We start from the raw sequence: 10567 nt of genomic DNA, 5'->3' as shown, positions 1-10567 counted from the left end.
TTCTCCCATAGTAGCTACATATAATATCTACACATATACATATCTCCCTTTATACATATATCTCCTCCTTACTTTATCTCCCCCTTTTTTGACACTGATGTCAAAGGGTTCTATGGAGTAATACCATGCTTAGCCAAAAATGTGCTATTTACCTCCAGGATTATTTTCAGAGCTTTATCCCAATTTTCTAGTGCAATGTCCAATGACTTATGTTGGATGGAAATCTCTACTGCTAGATGTACAAGTCCATTTGAGGTAGAAAGATTTGAATCTTTCTTGAGGACTTTTTCTGTATACATTTTCTCCTTATGGAGTACCTCCAAGTGAGGGGTTATAGAGGACTGGATTTGCATCAATGTACCTTTTGCATTTGCCTCCTCTGCTATTAATACAGCTAATTCTATTTCTGTGTGAAGCATTTTAGTAAAATGATTTTCACTCTGAGATGGATTAGTTGGGAGTTGCATACTATAAATCTTTAGATTTCTCTCCAAACTTAGTATCCTCTGGCTAGTCTCCTATGTGAAGTTGGAAAAATCACACAACTTGTTGTACAAGAAGAATATATTCCCAAGTACAATTTTTTCTCTATCCAATTTCTTAGCCAGCTCAACTTGAGATAGTGCTATATCACCAAATATTTTCTCATTTACCTTTCCTTGGAACTTCCTTTTTGACCATTCCATTAATTTTTCATTTGTATCTTGGTCTTTGTTTGTCACCTGGTCAACTATGTCAGATAGTTGCTCTAAAATTGGCCTTGACTCATCAAGTGTCTGCAAGCTTAAGGCATCCATAAAGATGTCCTTTATCTCATTCAGTGCTTGCCTATATTTATATTCTTTTCTCAATACCTCTTGTCTTCTTCTTCTATCTAGTGCACTTTGTATTTCATTAATCTTCTCCTCAATGAGAGTGTTGGATTCATAGTAAGGTATTGTGATTTCCTCATCAATCTCAAGAATTCCATCCTGAATTTTCCTGGCTACTTTTGTTGAGCTTGAGCTTGGTGTTCTAACTTGCAATGCTAGCATTTTAGTGCTTGGCTTCTAAAGAGTTTTAGCGGGAGTACCTATTTTGGGTAGTTGAACTAAATTTTGTATGGTAGTCTGCTCCTCATCTCTTGTCTCTTCCTTCTCTTCAGTTTGTTTCTCCTTTTCACTATCAATGGCTATTGGTGTGCTTGTTGACTATTCTATTTTTCTTGTGTCTACCCCTATTGTTGCACTCGAAACTTGAAGTGCATTTTTTATTGTTCTTGGTGGAGATGAAGGTGGAAGAAATAAGAGTCTAGTAGTTTGAGTGGTCAAAGGTGGTTCTTGTGTTTTTACCTTGACTTCCTTTGATTTTACTACTATTTTTTGCAACTCATCAACACTGACCAGTATTGGGCTTGAACATAATCTAGCTACTTGTGTTTATTGGTCAAGGATCTTTGTGAGATCCTCTGCAGTCAATGGATTGATGTTTTGACAAGAGGTGTCAATAACATCCTTTATTTTGATAATCTCTATAGGTGTGATGGTGGCATGAGGAGGGCTAGGAGGTGATAGTTGTGTGTCTTACACACATTGTTCTTGTTGCTCATTTGTATCCTTTTCTTCCTCTTTCTCCTCTTTATTCTCCTCTTCACTTTTCTTTTCCTCTTCCAATTTCTCTCTATTTCTTTCATTTCCTTTTTCTTGGCACTTGCTTCTCCCTTGTATTCCTCATCAAAAACATCATCAATTTTATTATAAATTATTTTCCACAACTATGTGGATTTGTTCACAACATTTTCAATTTTATTTTGCAAAATTATAAATGCCCTATGCTTTGGAGTAAATCTACTATTGTGCCTCTTGACTACATTAGTTATTTGACCCTTAGTTAAATCAGGAAATAATCTAGCTAAAGTAGATTCCCTTATTTCCTTTTCCATTTGTAGATAGAAATGCCATTTATCTTTAACGATTTTGTACAACTCCATGGGCATTGAGCCATCTAGCTCTAGAGGTGTGTGCTTGTACTTAGCCATCATATCATAAAAAAATTCCTCTATTTTATTTTTCTCTTCCTTAGTGAGCTTATTAAAATCTAAATTCTTTAAATCTATCAAGTCATCATTTATAATCTTTGTAGACAATTTATCAATTGAAGACTTGGGTGGATGACTTACCACTTTGAACTAACTATTATCTTCTGACTCTGTCTTTTCTTCATCTAAGTCAGGTTGAGCCACATATTTTTTTCTCTTCCTTGGCTCCTCATCAATCTCCTTGGTAGTTTTTTTCCTCTTCTCTACCTCTTCTTTGGCCTTTTGTCTTGTAGCTCTGGTGGTGGTTCTAGTAGTAGGCTTCTTTGGTGCAGGTTTTGCCACTTTCTTTGCTTTGGGTTGAGGAGCAGGTGGAGTTTTAGCCTTTCTTTTTTTGACTGCTTCCTTAACTTCTTCTTCCTTAGCACCTTCCTCTTTATCTTCACCTAGACCTTGTGTCAATTGTAGAGGCTCATCTTCTTCATTTTCATTGTCATCCTCTTCTTCATCTACTTCCTCTTCTTCAACAGTACCTTTTGCTCCAATTCCAAATCCTTTCTTGATCTTCTTGATCAGTTTGTCCCTCTTTTTCACTATTGTGGCTGACTTAAGGTCTGTCACCACCCTTGATTTGACAATGTCATAAGTGATGTAGAACCCTCCTATATTCTTGGAATCTGGAACCACAACTCAACTCTGGGATTCTCTTGAACCACAACTCAACTCTAGGATTCTCTTGTATTCTTGGAATCTACCCAAGGAATTCAACTCTACTAGGGCTCAAGAGGAGGTATCTGACTTGTTAACACCTTCCTACAACCCAAATCTTCAATTTGTCTTATAAACACTCACATTGTTCACCATGCACCTAGTGTACCCTAGTGCCTCCAACATACCAAAACTCATCCTTGGCTTCATACCATGACCCCCAAAACCTTGGATCATCTCAACACATCCCATCTAACATGTTCCAACTCCTTGCACACTCTCATTAACTCATCTCTTACACTTTCTTAATTTTGCCTCTTCTAGGGTTGTTCCAACTAGCCCTTGCTAGTCAATAATTTGTTGTTTTCTCCAAACTTTCCCATAGAACTTCCTAAAATATTGGGTGATTAAAATACCCTTTTATTCACTCTAAAATATACTCCAAAAAGAACTACACTTTTTTTGTAAAATATCACTCAAAAATGCTTATTTCAGTCTGCCAATTAGGCCTAGTTTGAGGCCATTTACAAAGCAACTCACAATCCCTTGACTCCTAGAACTCCCATGATACAAAATAGTCTGAAGACATGACTCAAATGCAATAATTCTTCTATTTTTTTGGTCTCATGATCAACTTTACAATGGTTTTTACAAAACCCTTGTTTCTAGCCCCTTTACCCTAGGGCTTTCTAGAAACCTTACTTTGCAATGTCTCTAGAACCCCAAAATGGTTCAAACACCTTCACTTTGGTTATATTAGATGACTTCCAACATAAAATGCAACTCTTGTTTGGAGAAAATACTAAATCCACCTTTGGAGCAGTCACATACCCCTCTTTATGCACTCTTTCTCACTCAATTCCATACCCTTGGGCATCAAAAACTCAACTCCAGGTTCTTCCCTACACATAAATGATTAAAGAACATATTTTACAATATTCTTGACAGTAGATTTTAGGACAGTTGATATAAAAAAATACAAAACAATTGATTAAACCTTCATAACAATGCCAAATGAAAGTTAAAACATTTCCCTATCACCTCCAAAAAGAATCAGATCAAAAGAAACTGTGAAAATGAAATTACAGCAGTTACAAGTCTAGATTTTTTATCAAAATTTTAGGGAAAACTATGCATTCATTACTCAAACTTCAAAACTCTTACATTACCAATCAGTTTTGAATATCCCCCCTTGTCTCCCACATGTGGGAATGAGGTTTTAAACTCACTTAGACTCTCAAAACCAAATGAAACCTCTCTAACTACCCCTCTAACCACCTTTGTGAATTAATCACCTTATTTTGTTTTCAAATTGACACTTTTAGTTGTCAATTCATAAGTTTTTGATCTTCCTTGCTACATGACTATCCCATTACATTAATATGGTCATTTGAGACCTTATTAAACACAAAAAATTAAATAAAACTCATATCTACCCTTTGAACCCCCTACATGACTCCATTAAGCCCATTTTGGCTTATATTCCCAATGTTGGCAATTTTACAAACTATTGCACTTTTAGTGCCTTTTACATCTTTTAGAGGATTTTATAGCCTTATTACATTATTCAAGACCTTTATAAATCATTTCTATCCACCCCTAATTGAGGATCAATCCAAATCCATTCCTAGTGACCCCTAGGTACCTTGTAGGCTCATTAATGCCATTAAGGCTTACATTAAAGCTTTGATTACAATATGATCAATCTATGATCAAAACAAGATCACATGTCCATGATTAATCTCATTACATGTTTTAATGACTTTAGAATGCCATTTGTCTTCCATTCCACCTAAGGATCCATCAATGTCCCAACTACTCATCTTGCCTCCTGCTTGTGACCTTGGTGCTCTTCCACCAATAAGTTCGAAAATGTTTTGCCGCCTTGTCAATTTCCTTTGCAAGTAGAGTTGTTATTGCTACTAAGGCTTGATCAACATCAAGTTGATAGCCCAATGGCCTAAGCCATCTCACTCTAGGTATGACTACTTGTATATAAGTGTAATCAATATCCACTAGAAAGTAAATATCCTTTACATGTTGCTCAACTAGTGAGACTGGTATCCTCATCCTTTGTTTCATGGACTTCTTAAAGTCTTCAAAATAGCTAGTCATTTGGGCATCAAAACTCCCACCCATCTACTCAATGAATCGATTTATTTGCTCAACAATGGTCTTATTTTTATCCCATTTCACCTTGCATACTGAAGGGAATTTTTTCATAATATAGAAAAACATACAAACCAAAACTGAGACAAATTTGCATTGAGCTCCCTTGGACTTACTTATAGCTCCCAGATTCTCATTGATCTGTTGTAAGATGAGCTCTGCAAGATCATATGTATGATCTTTCTTTACCAATTTATAGGCTACATCTACTGCAATACATGGTACATTGTTTAGTCTGCTTGACTGGTAGAATTTGTGGGATATGAATCTCACAACAAAATCTAGTAGGGGTTCTATAATGGTTTCTATTGTCATTCCCCTATTATGTCATTTTGCACCTGTGTTCTTCTCTATGGCTTCCCTTTTGTCACTTCTTAGGGTCTTTGGCCAATCTAGGGTTGGAATACCAGTAACCCTATGGACAGTTTTCTTTGTAAACTTCACTAGCCCTGTCTCTAACCAAAAAGCTCCATCATGGATTCTGCTTAACACTATGTGTATCCATTCCATTTTGAAAATAGTAGGGAAAACTAGGGCTTTGGTTAGACCCTTCTTCTCAACTATGGAGAATTCATCTTTAAGTTTTCAATTATCACACAGTTTATAAAATGCATTAAAAATCTCCAAATCTCCTATGGCTCCAACTTTGCAGTTATAACACTTTCAAACATCTTGGACCATAATAACTTTATCAGGTATTATAGATAGGGCACCTACAGGATCATTCTTATAGGTGACTTCAGGAATGGGCCTAAACTAAGGTTGTTTGACTTCATTAATTACAAGTTGAATTTCATGAATTTCCTTCTCCTTAGTGGTTTTTGACCTAGATGCCTTCGTTTACCAAACTAGGGTTTAAAATTAAATAAACTTTCAAGTTTTGTGTAGCTTGGCACTTAAATGAAATACCTATGAATCAATGAAATCGAGTTGAATCACTGTTGGAATCGCTACAAATCATTGTTTGATCACTGTAGAATCACCTCTTCACTCTTCTCAACTTCACTTTGTGTTTGAATGATTCAAAAATGAACGATTTTCAACTTTATTAGGTTCAAAAACCTAGCATTCATTGCATTTGTGATTATAGTTGTACACTCGACTTCCAAAGATTTTATCAGCTTGGCTTCCACTGAAGTTCATCTGCTCGATAGCCACTAACATCTCTTACTTAGCATCCACTAGACTATTTAACTTAGCATATACTAGAGTTTCACTCAGCAACCAAAGCTAGCTTAGCATCATCTTCTAACTTTTAACTTGGCATCTTTTCCCATGCATATTTCTTCTTTGCAGTAGTTCTATGTTTTCTTAGGTTGATGTATGATACATCGTTATATGTATCAACCCCGTGTATTTTTCTTGTGCTTAATTGGTTGAGGTGTGATCAGTTGACCTCTTGGATGAAGTGATCTCTCCATTTGATGTGATGCATTCACCTTTCTTCTTCCATATCTTGTTCATTTTTCCTCTTATTTGTTCAACATCAATCTTCTCTTTTCCTTTGTTGACTTCAATCTTTGGTGCTTTTGACTTTGTAGGACAGTTCCTACTGATATGACCACTCTTCAAACAACTAAAACATGTATTTTGGTTTACCCACCTACTGCAACTTCCCTTGAAATGTGTCCTTATGCAATGTTTATGAATGTGTCCATACTCTTGACAATAGTGACAACTATACCTAGTATTGTAATCCCAATTGTATTGATGCGCATGATTGATTCCTCTTGTAGGCTAATTAGGTGTCCACATAGGCTTTGGTCTACATTCAAATGCTCTATGTCCATACTTTTTGTAGTTGTAGCAATGACCCTCAAATCATGGTTTTCTCATGGTCTTGGTTCTATAGTCTTGTGTTGAATGTCCTTGCTTTTTGCACTTGTGACAAAAGTTTGTAGTTGTAGGCTTATCATGCTGATGACTATTCTTGCTTCTACACACATTAGAGGTATGTCCCTTTTTTCCATAAAAATGACAAGTAGGTTTAGTGTTCTTACCTTTGTTGCTTCTTTCTTCTGCAATCTTGGATGATTCTCCTTGTTCAATGCTGATGTAGCCAAGTCTTAAAGTATCATTACTAGCCCTTGGTGATTTCAGCAATTGCTCAAAGTTCTTGATGGCCTCGTTAGGTTTGTTGTAACTTTCTGCATTTACATTTTCTCTCTTCAATTCATTTTGCAATTATTCATTCTACATCTTCAAGGTGGAGATCTCAATGTCCTTCATGTTTAGCTCATGATGAACATTCATCATCTAGCTTAAGGTGTCCAACTATGTATTTGAGATCTTTTCAAATTCAATCGTCTTCTCTTCTAGCCTATTGGTGAGATTTCTCTTGTTATCTTCTATCATGGCCTTTGCTTCAATAGCTCTTTTCTTTTTTTTAGTCACTTCACAAAGCATTATGGCTTGTGATTCTTGTTCAAGCTTGAGTAATCTGATTTCTTCAACTTGTGCTTTGTTTTTCTCCATTAATTTAGCTATATCTATATCAACTTCCTTGGAATCTCTATTGGAAAACACTTGTGTGGTGTCAATCTCCTTGTAGTGTATGTCATTTTCAGCTATGGCTATCTCCTTCCTTCTTTTCAAATATTTTCTCAGTTCCTCCCCGGCTTCCTCTACTTTGTGTAGAGCTAGTTGCACATCAATCACTTGATTGTCAATGATCTTCCCAAGTTTGAAGACTTCCATCTTCTGACCTTTTTCTCCAAGCTATTAGACTTCTCGTTGTGAGAACTAGCACTCCGATACCAACTGTTGGAATGTTCAAATGGGAAGAGTACTTCTGGGGGGGATCAGAAGTAACCAATTTTTATCCTTTTAAACCCTTATTAACACATAAATGAAAGCAATGTACATGCATGTAAACATATAAGAAAACATGAAATGAAAGCATGCATCAACGCATAATACCAGAATTGAAAACCCAAAAACCTTCCATGAATAAAAAGGTAAAACTGGGGCGGGGATGACACCCACAAAAATTACTGTAGCAATCAATGTTCAACCACTTATGATGGTCTACCTTGTGAAAGGCCTCCCCTATTAAAGGATTTACAAACACTTACATGAAGTGACACCCTATTAGAGGATTTACAATAGATTGTTAAACCCACCTAATACATAGGATTTTCAATCATCTTCTCCAAAGGTTCTCCTACCTAGCTATTAAGCTAACCTATCAATATAGGATTTTAGTATCTAATACAATTGTGAGAAATTATTAGAACTTTTGACTTGATTGAATGCAATCTCAAATTGGTGGGTTCATGTACTAGATCTACTCTTCTCATTTTGATCCTTGCTTGATATAATCTATGTATGTGCTCCTTGTTCCTTGTACTATTCTGATCAACTTGGTATGAGATTGCTACTCTATTCCTCTAAGTCTTTCCTTCTTTACACTAAAATTTCACTACAATCTCCCCATACATTGTTCTCATCCACACATGCAATGGGTTTTTGACCTCCTTTTAAGGAATACAAATGCTTAGGGTTAGGTATGGATCTATGATCCATATTAAATCTCAAATTCTCGCTCAAATCCTTTGTTTTCACCTATTGGTTGCATGTTGTCTCCAATTTTCTAATTGATTGCATGTTGTTTTCATAGGTAATTGAAAGGATTCAATCTTATCTTCTTATACCTTTGTAAGTCATGCAAAAATTGTTTTACATCTTAGTTTGTGATGGCACAAACTCTTATGATGATCCTAAGTTACTCGACACTCATTACATTACTGATGCTCAGCATGAACTGATTCCTAGATTGCTCAACATCTATTACTTTCCTAGTTTGCTCAGAACATGTATGTTCTATATTGCTCGGCATCTGAACATTTATGGATTACTCGGCACATGAACTTTCCTAGATCACTTGCACATACTACATTTTAACTTGCTTGGCACCAACTATGGCTTGGCACCTATTGAAATTTTTTCTCAGCATACATTGTGTACTTGGCTTATATAATGAAAATGTTTCAGTGTGTTGACAATCAATTATCAAGACTATTCTTTTGACCAACAACTTGACCTTAGTGAATGGTTTGGTGAAGATATCAACAACTTGCTCTGATGTAGGATAGTACTGTAGTGCAATATCTACTCATGTATAAGCTCTATGATGTAGTGCATATGAATCTCAATGTGCTTTGTCCATTGATGCTAAATTGGATGCTTAGAGATCTCAATGGCACTTTGATTGTCACAATGAATAACTGTAGGCTTAGGTAGATCAAATCCAAATTCCTCCAAGATGTGTTGTAACCAAAGAGCCATTATAGCTACACTGACAGCTCCTTGATACTCAGCCTCTATGGAAGAAATAGAAACATTTTTTGCTTCTTACTTTGCCAACAAATAGGGTCAAAACCAAGGTAAAATATGTACCATGAAGTGGACTTGCGAGAATCTAAGTCTCCTGCATAATTTGAGTCTGTGTATCCAATCAGCTGAAGTCATGTACCTACTACATAATGTATCTCATGTGTATATGTACCCTTTATGTAGTGCAAAATGAACTTGGTAGCCTTCCAATGAAGCTCAAGTGGTTCTTGCATAGATCATGAAATCATACAAACTGCAAAACCAATATCAAGGTGTGTATGTGACAAGAAGATAAGGCTCCCAAATAACTATTTGTATAATGTAGCATTAGCAAGTGGAGTGATACACATAGCCTCTAGCTTGACACTTGATAGGAAGGGAGTAGTAGTAGGCTTGCAGTCACTCATCTGAAAACTAGAGAGCAAGTCAAGAGCATACTTGGGTTGTAAAAGGGATATCCCTATTGAAGACTATGTGATCTTAATGCGAAGGAAGTAATGTAGAAAACCCAAGTCTGCCATGGCAAATCTGTCCTGTATAGAGGTCTTGACACTAGCAATGATGGATGAAGTGCTCACTATAATGATCAAGTCATTGACATAAAGCACTAGTATCAAGTGAGAGTCATCTTTTTGAAGAATGTAGACATTTGAATCAGAGTGACATCTGGTGAAACCTGATAAGAGGAGGAAGGAATCAATTTTGGCATACCAAGCCCAAGGAGCTTGCTTTAGACCATAAATAGACTTCTTCAATCTGCAAACCCTAGTAGAATCCTATATGAACCCCTATGGCTACTCCATATAAATTTCCTCATGAAGATCACCATTCAAAAAATTGCTCTTAACATCCATCTAGTGTAGAAACTGATCTTGAGCTGCAGCAATTGCTAGTGTCAGGTAAATGGAGTTCATCTTGGCAATTGGTGCAAAAGTCTATGTATAGTCAACACCTAGAACTTGCGAGAAACTTTTGGCAACTATTCTAGCCTTGTGCTTATCCACACTTCCATCTGCTGCAAATTTGGTTCTATAGATCCACTTACATTGAGCCACTTTTCTTCCCTTAGGAAGGGAAACTAAGTCCCAAGTATTATTTTTCCTCAATGAATTATATTCTTCCTCTATATCCTTGTCCCATTCTAGAATACCTGATGCTTCCTTAAAAGATTGTGGATCTAAAGCAATGGCTATATATGCATGTGGAAATGACTTGTGTTGTGACCTAGTCCTCTGAGTGTCTGAAGGATTCCCCATCAATGAACCTGTTGCATCAAGGGTTTGTTGTGCCCAATGAGGTTTAGTGGAAGAAGAAGAAAGAATGTCCTCAACTATTTTTTGA

This window comes from Cupressus sempervirens, chromosome 2, assembly GCF_028749045.1.
Source record: "Cupressus sempervirens isolate cs-2001-9-10 chromosome 2, ASM2874904v1, whole genome shotgun sequence".
Taxonomy (NCBI): domain Eukaryota; kingdom Viridiplantae; phylum Streptophyta; class Pinopsida; order Cupressales; family Cupressaceae; genus Cupressus; species Cupressus sempervirens.
Note: the sequence above shows the minus strand (reverse complement) of the source record.